The following is a 14,315-nucleotide window of genomic DNA, read 5'->3' as shown; positions in this document are numbered from 1 at the left end:
CACTAGCTAAAAGCCAAAGGGAACAGAACACTAGCTAAAAGCCAAAGAGAACAGAACACTAGCTAAAAGCCAAAGAGAACAGACTGCTTGCTGAAGGCCAAAGGGAGGAAAGTGCAAACTAAAATCCAAAGGAGAGCAAAGTGCAAGTTGAAGCCAAAGTAGTTGTAAAAGAGGAAAGCTGAAGAAGACATAAAAAGAGTCATTATGCATAATTATATTTTAAATAGAACAATGTGTTAAAAAAATTCAAGAAATGTCCTGAGTACTTTCAAACATTTTTGTAAATAAAGGTAAAATGTTCAAAATGTATAAAAGTTACAAATAAGTCACGGCACACTATTCCAGATTGAGTTGAACCTTAGAATACATGAATGTTTCAGACAGAGCAAAGTATGCGGAAAGTGCAAGTAATGCTGATTCTGTATTTATAGATCTCAACCCAGCAGTAAAACTATACACACTTTCTGTAATTGATTACATGAAAAAAACTGTCTTGGAGTTATTCTATGGACACTTAGAATTATGACAAATTAAAGTTGACTTTTTACATCTGTAGTTTTACTCCGTAAGACTTAAACTTTGAGATATGGTCAAATATCACATTTGAGCAACAAAATCTAATCAGGTCGTCCTCGAGTTCATGTGAACATTTATGCCAGATCTTTAACTAAATAAATAAATAAATCTGAATCAGTCTTTTGTTTGCAGAACTGGCACAGACAGAAAACAAAATGGTCACGGCTGATGCTGGTGCAGCCGGTGCCAGTTCTTCCAGAATGAAAACATTTTATAGCATTAAATGAATAATGCTTTAGCTGATCTGTCCAATTATATAGCAGATACTGGGGCTGTTTGGGAAATACAACAAACAAAGTTATTATGAATTATAAAAAAGAAAACTGGTAGTTTCAGCTGGCTCCGACAATGACCCCAACCTGATAATGGTGGCAACACCTGGCTCTATGGCAGGTAAAATAAAATGAGCATGCGTTAACAAATGCATTAAAGTCTTAAAGTATGTTAAAATTCACATATACTGGACTTAACTCATATAAACAAGCACATCACATACTGACACATATCCCACCACCCCTTCTATATTTTTCTTCTGCATTAAAAACATTTTTACGTCTACCACAATCTACGGCACTAGTTTTCTATTTCCCTAATCTAATTCATGGTCAAACGGAGACAATACACTGGAAGGGCTAAATCTAATCGCATTCCCAACTAAATTGAGCCCCCGATTGAACACGGCATCTCTCCTTGACCCTGTAAACAGCTGCAAAACCAATGATAACCTCATTTGTGCATTACAGAAACCTAATTTCTCTATTATGCGACTGAGACGGCGGCAATCGGTCAACATAACGGAGCAGCTCTGACCCAGGTGCACCCCTCACCCTGCTCGCCCCATCCTGTCTGAAGACGGCTAGAAGAATAGGCACAAGGCATTTGAATAGAGCTTTATGAAATTATCATTCGAACAATGGAAACGACTAATGGTGTCTGAGTTTACTCAACATGATTTTAACCGTGATTAATATTGACTAGAAAATGGATGGCAAGGATTTTAAGGATAACGAAGTCAGAGGTGTTTTGCATGGGGAAGTTTCTTCTGAAGGTTGCATCAATCAGATTGACATCAGAGCCAGCAACTATTAGATATTTTAAGGTATACAGTAGTCCCTCACTTAGCGCAGGGGATACGTTCACGATAGGTGAAAATCCGCAAAGTAGGGATGTTATATTTATTTTTGTATTTAAATATTTTAAGGCTTTAAAAACCCTTCCCACACTCTTGCACGGTTCTTAACAATGTTCTAAACTCTCTCAAAGAGCACAGCGTGTCATATGGTGTAGAGGCAGGGCAGCCGGCTTGGGACCCAAAAGTCCCAGGTTCGATCCCCAGTCACTGCACATCACGTGGCGTCTCTGGGCAGCACGCCTCATCCCCAAAATGCCCCCCGGGCGCTTTCAATAGCTGCCCACTGCACCACCTGGTGGCTATCATATATTTTGAATTAAAAAAATTCCACTACTAGGTCCAGAGAGTTTTAAAATAATAAACAAATCAAGTATTAGGCTTCTTTCTTGTAGTGCAAAACAGTGCAAAATATATAAAATGTAGTTTTAGCCATATGTTTTAAACAAAAGAATATGTTAACTTAACAGTTTACAGTCTTCTCACTTAAGAAATGAACAACAGAGCAGCATTTTATACTGAAACACTTCACCCTCCAAACCTCTAGTTGGTGCCTCCTTCCACTTTAATGGAGAGCTGACACAAACTGAGTCTGTGGCTTTGACCAGAGGGTCTCGCAGTAAAATCACACAACACAGCGTTCTTTTACAGATCAGAGAGCAGGTTTCTCTAAAGCTGACCAACGCTTACTTTAACTTTCGACAGAACACAGCGTTTTGCACATGCGTCAGAATACGGCAACACTACGGCAAGCCGGGCGTAGTTAGCTTGTAGCTTCGCTACTTAACTCTCGAAGAAAATACTTTAATGCCACTTGCGCACAGTTTTCAACTAAAAAAAGTAACGAATAAATCTGACAGCTCTGATTTAACATCAGACACAGCATTACTGCAGTTAGCCGGTAGAAGACAGATCTCTATTGTAGGCTAAATTTCTATCGTTTCTACCGTGTACCGTTTATATTGCGCATTCCTATTTAGGGGTATTGTTTAACTACTACTACACCTAATTTAGCTTAATATTTCTGAAACTGGATAAGTGACAGCATTTTTGATGCACTTGTCTAAGGCATGATGTGTTACGGTATAGTCTGTTTGTACGTAAACTTTCTCTTGCACTGCCCATAACTTCTAATGCGCTCAAGATAGTTTAACAGAACATGCAAAATCAGTGGACAGAGTGTTGCAGACACTAAACATCACCACAGCTTCAAAGTCAAGGTCACAAATCTAGGTAAAATGTTAGATCAGTGAGGCGATGTTCCATTTCTCTAAAGCTAGTCTACGTCAACAGGAATCGGCATGGCCAGGAACCGTCTTTCACCTGCTGCCCGACATGCACAGTACCCGACCTGACCTGCTCCTCCACATCAAAATGATTCAGTGGAGGTGGTTAAGCATCTGATTAGGATGCCTCCTGAAAGCCTCCCATTGGAGGTTTTTCAGGCATGTCCCACTGATGGGAAGCCCGGGGAAAGACCCAGAAGTCGCTGGACGGATGGTGTAACTTCTCTGGCCTGGAAAAGCCTAGGTTCCTCAGAACGAGTTGCAAAGTGTTGCATGGGAAAGGGACGTCTGGATTTTTTTTCTTGGACTCGTTGCCTCCACGACCCGACTACAGAAAAGAGACAGAAGACTGATGGATGGATGTTATACCAGGTCTTTACTTGACCAAGCCATTGCTATAGATCGCTGTGTAATTGTTGATAGCCTTATAATGTGCTGTATGTAGTACTGGTGTTTAAGTCATGGGGTCAAATGGCTGTGGTGGCCAACTTTAGTGATCTTGATTCCAAAAGCTAATGAGATTTAAATATAAACCCAATGATTATTTTTTTAGAGTTTTATTAAGATTCTTGCACTAGTTAATGAGATATTTTGCAAAAACACACAAGCAAAATAATGTCTTCACATTTGCATACTGGCGATATAAGACAAAGAAAGGAAATTATAAAATGGTGGGCAAAATTGTAACACAAACTCAGAAGTAATGATATTCACATTAAATGAAACTGTTGAGAGGCTCCCGTGTCGAAACCCTCTCAGCTCAGTGTGACGGGAGCTCACGGTGAGCGGCGGCAAAAAGAGACCGGCAGAAAACCCTCAAAACACATTTATCTTCTAAATATTTTCAAAACATTTGAACGTCTTTTCATGCAAATTCTGAGACACAGACACGATGTGACAAATCAGTGTTTAGGGACCTACCAGGTTTATTATTATTGTGGGGGTTTTTTTTGTCCAAGATTACTTCTGAAAACGAGGATACTTTACATTTAAATTGGTGAGGAATGGGCATGCTAGCATCTGTTGAGTATTATGTTGCTGAGGAGCTGTGAAATATCCAGGACATAAGTTTAAACGTTTTTATTTATTTTTAAGTGCAGCTATTCGTTGCAAAACTTATAGGTGAACGGTTCAAAGCAAATTGATTGATAGACACGAATAACTTCAAATTAAGACTTATTTGCCAAGAAATTTGGCTTATCAATTTTAAATCAACAAAATTCAAGATTCAGAGCCAGTGCAGGTTTTAAATCTCCTGAATTAGTGCAGACCCCAATGAGAGTGCTCATATCTGAACACAAAAATATGACTAAACTATCTTTAAAGCCAAAATAGTGCACCTCTAATTTCCTCATTCCTAATCTGATCCATCTTTGTCTCTCCTAAAGAGTTTAAGCTTTTAAAAAAGTTAACACAAGAAGTAGAAAATACATATTCTGCTATTCTTATAACACATAAATCAAATATTTAAGATTTGGTTCACAGCAAATGCCATTGTTAGAACACTTTTCATCCATGTTCACTAAAAAGGTTGTGTGCATTGACTTTGTTTCAGCTCAGATTTGAATAAACGGGTAAATGAAGTAAATTTAGTCAACAAACTCAAAGTTGTCAAGATTCATAATAATGCATTTTGAATGCACCCAAAATAATTCAATTCAATTCAAAAATACTTTATCAATCCCAAAGGGAAATTAATTGTTGTTTTTAGCTCATCCAGGTTTCATTAGAGTTGTTATAGATGCTGATGGCTGTGGGCAGGAAGGATTTCTTGTAGTAGTATCCCCCCCCCCCCCAAAAAAAAACATTAACGTTTACCTGCACTTGATTTACTGTTTTCAAGTAATTTTGCTGCTAATATATGGTTTCATGGCATGTGAATGCATATTGCATGCCAAAGTTTTAAACAAAGTCTTGTGGGATCTGTTAGTAAGTGTCAGGGATCAGTCTCAGCTACGACAACAAATTTTAGATCAATACCTGTAAGAATGCCTGAGTTTGTCCTGATGCTGTTCAGTAATCCAGGTAAATAAATCTAACAAGGTTAAGTCGGGTCCTCTTGATGGATTCTTCTTTGTTGAAATGTTAAGTCTTTTATCCAAAAGATTTCTTCAGTGGTGCAACAAACTCGTTCTTTTAAATAGCACCTTCTCGTAGTTCATAACCCAGTTTGCTGGTGACAGCAGAAACTAGTTGTTCACAAGTAAAAGGAGGACCATCAGCCTAATAATTGAACTTTAGTGCCCTAACAATTAATTTTTTGTCCTGATGGCCGCTTGTTATTCACAGGGGGCTGAGTGATACTAGCAATCAAAGCATTGTAAGAGGGGGACAGTTGAACCCGGAGGCCTCCACCCCTGTTTAACGATGGACGATTTCTTTTCACAAAGATGGCCTCCTTTACTCCTCTCTCAAACCATCGTTCCTCTCTGTCCAGGATGTGAACATCTTCATCCTTGAAAGAGTGACCGCTGGCCTGGAGATGAGTGTAGACCGCAGAGTCCTGGCCTGATCATGTTGATCTTCTGTGCTGGGCCATCCTTTTGGCCAGTGGCTGTTTTGTTTCCCCGATGTAAGACTGATCACAGCCCTCCTGACACTGAACAGCATACACAACATTACTCTGTTTGTTCCGGGGGACTGGATCTTTGGGATGAACCAGTCTTTGCCGTAATGTATTTTGGGGTTTAAAAGCCACTGGGACGTTATGTTTAGAAAATAAACGTCTCAGTTTCTCTGATACTCCCTCAACATATGGAATGACCACTGGTCTGGGTCTGGGTTCCTCCTTTTCACCTGATGGCTGACTGGAGTCCTGTTTGGGTTTCTGCTTTCAGGAAGGCCCAGTTAGGATATCCACATTGCTCTAGAGCCTGTTTTGTGTGGGATTTCTCCTTCTGCCTGGCTCCTGAGTTAGTGGGGACGCTGTCTGCTCTGTGATACAGAGTCCTGATGACTCCTAACTTGTGCTCCAAAGGATGATGGGAGTCAAACTGCAAATACTGGTCTGTGTGGGTGGGTTTGCGGTACACCTCAGTTTGCAAATGTCTTCCATCAGAAACTGAGACCTCACAGTCCAAGAAAGTCAGCCTGCCTTTTTTTTTTTTTTTTTTTTACATCATTTTGTGTGAAATTGATGCATTTATCTACAGAGTTGATGTGATGAGTAAATGTTGGACTTCCTGAATTTTAATTTTAACCCAGGTGTCATCAACATACCTGAACCGATGACTTGGTGGTGTCCCTGAAACGGACGCCAAAATTCATTATGGCAAAGACTGGTCCATCCCAAAGATCCAGTCCCCCGGCACAAACAGAGTAATATTGTGTATGTTGTTTAGTGTCAGGAGGGTGATCAGTCTTGCATTGGGGAAACTACAGCCACTGGCCAAAAGGATGGCCCAGCACAGAAGATCAACATCATCAGGCCAGGACTCTGCAGTCTACACTCATCTCCAGGCCAGGGTCACTCTTTCAGGGATGAAGATGTTCACATCCTGGACGGAGGAAAGCTGGTTTGAGAGAGGACTTAAGGAAGCCATCTTTCTGAAGAGAAACTCGTCCATTGTTAAACCGGGGCGGAGGCCTCAGTGTTCACCTACCCCTTCTTACAATGCTGTTATTGCATCACTCAGCCTCCTGTGAATAGCAAGTGACAATCAGGGCACTAACGATCAATTGTTAGATGGTCTTACTTTTGCATGTGAACAGCTAGTTTTGGCTGTCACCAGCAAACTGGTTGATCCACTACGAGAAGGTGCTGTTTATGACTGGGTTTGTTGCAACACCTCAGACTGGTGTTTTGGATAAAAGACCAAATGTTTCAACAAGAAAAATCCATCCAGAGGACCTGACACCTTGTTAAGTTGACTGACTTATTACCATGTTTATATTTGATTACGTCAGTTAGCTATGGCAGCCATCTTGAATCAGGTAGACTCCTAAAATAAATCAGTCGTATGTGTTTGATTTATTTCTGCTGAGCTTCTTTCAAATCCACTCAGTGTTTCATGAGGTATTTTCCTGACAGATAACCAGGTGATAATGGGTTCACTGCCTGTTGCTGTTCAGAGCAATGGCCCTTTTTTCCTTCACGATGTACCACTGGAATAATAGAACTGTGGAAAAGGTTTTGCCATTTTGCAAAGTAAAATTCAACACCCACAGAGGTTTTTCCTCGACAGCTTAATACACTAATGACACATAAACACAACTATGGAAAGTTACCATGTTTTAATCAAGACTAACAGTTAAGGCTAGCGTATGTTTATTTTTGTCCTGCCAGACTGCGTGACTATTGAATGCATCTTATGTTACACATTCGTGATGAAATGGTGTCATCAGCTTGATCACAAGAAGAGAACCCATTGTTTGCGTTGGAACAATAACATAAAGAAACCAAGAAAAAGGGCAAAATGAAGCAATCTGTGTACAGCATTTCTGCAGGCTTACCCTTTTTATGATGAGCAAAATGTGAGGATAATTACAAAATCTCCTCCTGAAGCCTTGATTCAAAATAGGACACAAATGTAATTGTAGAATGCAGATACATCAAGAAAATCTTTGCATGCGTGCAGACAAAATCTTAGGCTCCATCTACACTAGTCTGGATATTCAGAGAGATGCATCAATTGAGTTTTTGATGGGAGAGACTGAAGAAAAAATAATAATCTAAAAAAAAAATAAAAGTGGATTTGACTCGTGTTGACAAGAAATATTCTTCTAAATTGTAAAAGTAGCTAAATGACAATGGAAATTGCACAGCTGGCCATTTCAGAGGACAGACAGAGAGTCAGTAAACAAACATAAATATGTTCAGAACTACAAATGACCTTTCCTCTGATTCCTGCTTTTTATTTTAATTTTCTATATTACAACTTTCGCTCAACTCGTTGATCTGGGCTTGGCACTGGAAAAGTGTCCTAAAAGGACACTGGGAGAGTCACTTAAATAGGGTTTATTTTGGTTTACTTTTCTTAAACTTGTTTGTGATTTAAACTGTTACTTATTGTTTAAGAGTTGTTTAATTCTGTAAACCTGGCCAGAAGACAGGATGATATCAGTCAGTTGAACAACTCTGCTGCAGAGGGTGAACATCTTCTGCTCTGACTGCAGCTGGGAGGGAAACTATGAGGATTGGACCTCCTATGAGTGCTTTAGAACTGGAGCACACGACAAAACCCCTAGGTGGAAAAATAAAGAATGTTTATTTTTTGGGGTTTTTTTTTACATCAGAGAGTTTACAAAGATCTCCAATATTGCCAAAAGAAGTAATTTTTGATAAGAGTCATTAAAGGGTCTGAGTTGTTGCTAAATGTGGAGACAAATGTGCAAAATGTTCTACTTTGGATCTGTGTATCCTGGACAGTGATGGAGAAAGTATTCACTGTACTTAAGTAAAAGTACAAACAGACAAATATGCACGTCAGTAAATGTATAAGTGCCACATTAACATTTTTACTTGAGTAAAAATAAGTACTTGCTGAATGTATTACCTAATACAATGGTCTACAATATCATTAAGTGTACCTACTGTATGTATATTTCCTGTAAAACAATAAGTGTTGAGTCATTTTAATGAACAATGCATGTTTTTATTGTTTACTCTGTGACACAGTTCACACTTGGATTTGTGATTCTGTGCGTCAGAACTTCAGGGATGACATGCAGAGTTAAATGCCATTAAGCAAAATAATTATACCTTTGAAAGTTTTTATTTAACACAAACTAATGTGTCATTTTAACTTCAGTAAACATTTAAATAAAAGTTGTCTGCCTGAAAAAAGGCGCATTAGACACAACTAACAAATGAATAGGCTCTGATCACTTCATCTCCAGTTTGTCATCAACTCCAGTTAAAATACTGTCTAGTCAACCTTGTAATGGGTCAATATTGAACAATATTTTAACTTCCTGACACCGTTTTCAAAACTTGGACCTGAGTGTCGAGCCATTTGGAAACGTCTCTTGTCACCTAACGTCATGAGCTGACACATTTTAATATTGCAGCAAGAATTTCTTGTTCAAGAAAGTTTTTTGAGTCCAGTTTGGCTCTTTTGGGAGAGAGAATCTGTCCTGCTGTACTGAATAGTCTTTCGTCTGTCAATCTTTCAATAAGTCCATGGGTGGTGTGTATCAGTCATGGGTGGTGTGTATCTTCTGACTGACTCTCCGCAGTGGAATCCATTTTGGGTGTGTTAGTGGTGCTGTGGGTGCACCAGCTCAAAGACGTATATACTAGAATATACGTCGTTGGCCCAGCTCTTCTTGAAGGCGGGTCTAACGTTACCTTCCCACTTTGCAGTGATTCATTCATTCAACCTTTATTTAGACAGGTTAATCCCATTGAGCCTTGAGGACTCATTTGCAAGAGAGACCTGAAAATTTAATTTCATCATTGGACCAATTCTCCTCTCACCATTGGTTACTTTCAAACTAACGAACAAACTAAAAAAAACGCAACGTGAATGTAACTTGTAACACAACGCATTATAGAAATGTAGTGTACTAGAAAGTGCAGATAGTTAATGTAAAATGTAGTGGAGTAAAAGTCTAAAGTACCCACGTTTAGCTCTACTTAAGTAAAGTACAGATACGTGAAAAGTGTACTTAAGTACAGTAACGACGTTACTTAGTTACATCCCACCACTGTTCCTGGAAAGTTTTTCAGAAATGATGTAGCAGTCTAGTTGTTGCATGTTCATTATTACTTTTTGCCCTCAAAACCAAAACGATGGAGCCAATTTTACATTTTTTCTGCATCTACGTTGCTTCATTCTACTAACAATTAAATCATTTGCTGAAGTAATTAATACCTTTTTAAAGTAAAAAAAAAAAAAAAAAAAAGCATGAGCTACAATTGCTTTGGGAATATCTTTTAGACAAATGAGAAACTTTCTTTATATTTTGATATATGGCGGCACGGTGGCGCAGTAGGAGCTGCCGCCTCTCGGCGAGCAGGTCGCAGCGGTTAAAATCCCGATCCAATGGTCTTTCTGGGTGGAGTTTGCATGTTCTCTCTGTGCATGCGTGGGTTTTCTCCGGGTGCTCCGGTTTCCTCCAAAAGACCAAAAACATGCATGTTAGGCTGATTGGTAACTCTAAATTGTCTCTAGGTGAGAGTGAGAGAGTGAATGGTTGTTTGTCTCGTTTGTCTCTGTGTCCCTGTGATGGACTGGAGACCTGACCAGGGTGTCCCCCGCCTCTCGCATAGTGATGGCTGGACATGGGCACCAGTGGCACCAGTGACCCCCGCGACCCGAAAAGGAAGAAGCGGGTAAAGATAATGGATGGATTTTGAAATGTCTCCACCTAGTGGAGTGTCAGGGATTTGGCTGCATTTTTGTTAAAATGTGTGGTTGGACAGTAAAAAAAAAAGTATATACTGTATATAAAAGGAGAAATATTTTTATTTTATTTTTTAAGTAGTCTAAACAGGGCCGTATGCAGGAGACAAAAGGTGTCACAAAGAATGCCTCGGCCTTTACGCTGCAAACTTCCACCATTTCTGCATCACATTTTTTAGTCCACGTCACAGGATTTTAAAGCATCATGTATTTGGCATGTGAAATCTTTTCTCTATCCTGCTGCCTTTTGCAGCTTGTCTGAGTCTGTGCTCATGTATCAAAACCTCTGGAAGCTTTTCTTTTTGCTCCAAGGAGAAGGGGCCAGCATGGAGAGGCACAAGTCCTTGTGAAGTGGTTTTATCGTGGGAAGAAGTGTGGAGGCAGAGGACTCCGTCTGAAGGCTGAGTGGCAGGCGGTAGAAACCATTAAGATAGAGCCGCTATCTCTAGCTGCCAGGGCTCTCTTAATACAAGCAGGGGCTCAGGCCAATGCCATCTACACACACACACCTTCTCTACTTTAGTACTTGCACTGACATGCAGCGACATGGATGTGGACATGTGTGTTCATTTACACTCACAAACAAGTCTTTTTATCTGTGTGTGTGTTTTGCGACCCCCACTCCACTCCATCAATCCCAGTATGGGCAGAAAACCTGAGCAGATAAATGGACAGGAAGACAGAAACTGATGTCTCTGTCTTCTTTACCAAAGTATGGTGTGGTCAGTAATGTGCGTTGATGGTTCCAGATCATTGAGTCTATGGAAAAGCAAGTATAGTTTATAAGATGCGTAACTTAAATCGTGTAAAGCACAATAACACATTACATAATTCAATTTTGTTGTTAAAATTTGGCATATTGAGTATGATTACACATTTCTTTCGGACTTTGGTTTGGAGATTATTGAAAAGAAACCGTTCTGATGTGGGTTCTCGGAGGCAGTTGGAGCTGAGGTTAAATATTGCCGTGTGACTTCAAGAAACAGTGGATTATTGTATGGATTTAGTAATTTTAGTTCTCTAGAGCTAGCTGTGAAAAACTGCAGACTATAAATGTTCTTAAATCATGAGGAATAATTCTAGTTTTCACTTTTTCTCAAGTGCAGAGAATAAATTGTAAAAAAAAAAAAAAAAAAAAAAGAAACATTTATTTAAAATTTTAGCATTTAAAAAAAAAAAAGTTGTATGGTGTTAATGACTAGCAACACCCAAGTCCATGCTCAATAATCCAGGTATAAAATCCAACGATGTTCAGTCAGGTCATTTGGACTGTTTCTTTTTTTTTTTTTTTGACTAGCAAGTTATAATTTTGTAACTGTCATGTTGTGAACAGATTGACCTTATTGTGCAAGGATGAAGAAAATAATGCAGACTACTGCTGGTTAAAGCACTTCCCAATGAAGGTGGGCTCCTTTTGTCATGAACTTGTGGCTCCTTACTTATTGTGGCTGTTTTTACATCTGATCCTTAGATTTTATTAATTTAGATTTTTGTTTAAAGGTTTGGGAATTCAAAGTTTGGATTTTTTAAATTTATTTCCAGAACAATCAAGGGTGATGTGGCCACGTCTCTTCTAAATCAAGTCTTAATGCACTACAACTTTAGCGGATTCTCATCACGCAAATTAGAAAGATGCTTAAAATTGCCTTGCACCTTAAAAAAAAAAAAAAAAAAAAAGTGCATCTGCTACTTCAAGACCACTCCACAATTTTTTTTTTTCTGGATTAGGATGAATTACCTATTGCTCGAACTGTTCATCCAAGCACTTACCATACGCAAAGGATGACTCGAGTGAATACAAAGCAAGCTGAGGTGGCAAACTCCCTATTTTATACCTAAAAATATGGGTACAAAAAGACCAAATCTGAAGGTACAATTAAGTGGAAGGAAAAAAATGAAGCTGTTTTGCCTATATCTGGTGTGAATGGAAACTTTAAGGGCATACCCCCATAGCTGGCCACTTGCAGTGAGAACCAGCTTGAGTTTACAAACCCAAACAAGACAAATCTGATATAAACCATTTAAAATAAATGAACAGTAACGGTTAATTGTATTATTTGAGTGACTCTAAAGCAGCCCTTTAAGTTTTGCAGACGTGGAATGCGCATGTAAGGTTGATAGACCTTTCCCTGCCATGCCCCCTACGTGGGTCGCTGCTGTAACGACTGTGGAAAGCTATAAACAAGCTGTTTTCTTCACCAACAATGGCTGTGTGGAATTTAATTAATCATCCGTGCTCTTTGTGCGAATCTTAACTCGTTCCTAATTAGCGTCTCTCCTTGAAAACATCAAGTCAGTTAATTATGACTGAGGCAAAATAGAAGGTTTCTGGTGTCACTTCTTTATGAGTAATCTTCAGTGCTGGGAGACGGGCAGTGGCTGGAGCAGACAATGAAGGTGGTGAATGAAGAGGCGTTTTTTTTGTTGTTGTTGCATTAGGGTTAATTAAAAACTAACCTGGGAAGATACATATACAACTAATCATTTACAACAAAAGGTAATAGCCCAGATAAACAGAGAGAACTAAACAAAGCGCAAGTCTTGCTAACTAATAACAAGGACAATTGAGACTTCCTTAAACTATTTTCTATTCACTTAGAGAATCTAAAGCTTTTGTGTACCAGATATATTCAACTATGATGTAAAATAAGTAAAATAATTTGATTCTAAACATATGTTGAGCAATTACCAAAAATATATGGACCCTGACATCACAAAGCAAGCTTATAGATGCCTTTAGTTCAAGTTCAAGAATCTTTATTATCCCCAAGGGGCAATTTGTTTCACAGTCAGTAGACACACAAAACATCCAGACTAGACAAGACATTAAGACATTAAAATAACCGTACAGAAATCATCACTGCTCGTTGAGAAACCTTATCTCTACAGGGATGAATGAGTTTTTCAGTCTGTTCGTTCTACATCTGGGCAGCAGATACCTGCGTCCAGATGGAAGCAACCTGAACTCACCATGAAGTGGTGATCAGGATCTGCCAGAATCAGTCTGGCCTTGTTCACGGACCTCGCCTTGTGTAGGTCAGTGAGGTTCTGTAGGGATATGCCAGAAGTTTTGCTGCACATCCTGACAAACCCGGATAGTTTGTTCCCGTTTTCGCACGTCAAAAGTCCAAACCAGCAGATGATGTTGAAAGTTAAGACTCAATAAAACATGAATAAAACATTCTCATAAACGTCGAATCAACATTAAAACCACAGAGCTTCCGATAAAAAATACATTCTCTGGTGAACCGCCTTACAAAGTGATTTCACATGGGGGTCGAAGGTCGGTTTGTCATCGACCAGTTCCCAGATATTTATATTGCTGCCCCACCTCAACAGCTTCACCGTTAATGACCACGGGAGCTGCAACTGAAGAGTCTTTTCTAAAATCAACAACCATCTTCTTTGTCTTATAAACATTAAACTTTAACAAGGAAGACTATCACCATTCAGTGAAGTCCCCAACGACAGCCCCGGGATCTGGATCATCACTGCTGAGAAGGGACAGGATGACAGCGTCATCATTAGCAAACTTTAAAATGTGATGCTGTGGGAACTGGCTGCGACAATTGTTTGTACATAAAATGAATAAAAGCGGCGAAAGAACACAGCCCTGAAGAGAGCCAGTAGAGGACAGGACATCGGAGAGAACCCCGTTGACCCTCACCCTCTGAGACCAAACAGTTAAAGTCCACAAGCCAACATATGAGGCCAGAGAGCAACTCTACACAATTTGACACATTTACTTATTTGCTGTTTGGTAAACCTGCAATATTACACAATATCACAAATTGTCACATGACATAACTCAGATATTCACAGACCAGGTTCAGTTTTTATGTTTTCTTCCCCCTGATCAAGAAAGAAACTACTTCAGTTGCATTTTGAAATTTGTGGAATTATTTGCTCAAAGTAATTCACACACACACACACATAAATACACACACACACACACACACACACACACATATATATACA

Source organism: Nematolebias whitei, chromosome 22, assembly GCF_014905685.2.
Source record: "Nematolebias whitei isolate Nwh7 chromosome 22, NemWhi1, whole genome shotgun sequence".
Classification (NCBI taxonomy): domain Eukaryota; kingdom Metazoa; phylum Chordata; class Actinopteri; order Cyprinodontiformes; family Rivulidae; genus Nematolebias; species Nematolebias whitei.
Note: the sequence above shows the minus strand (reverse complement) of the source record.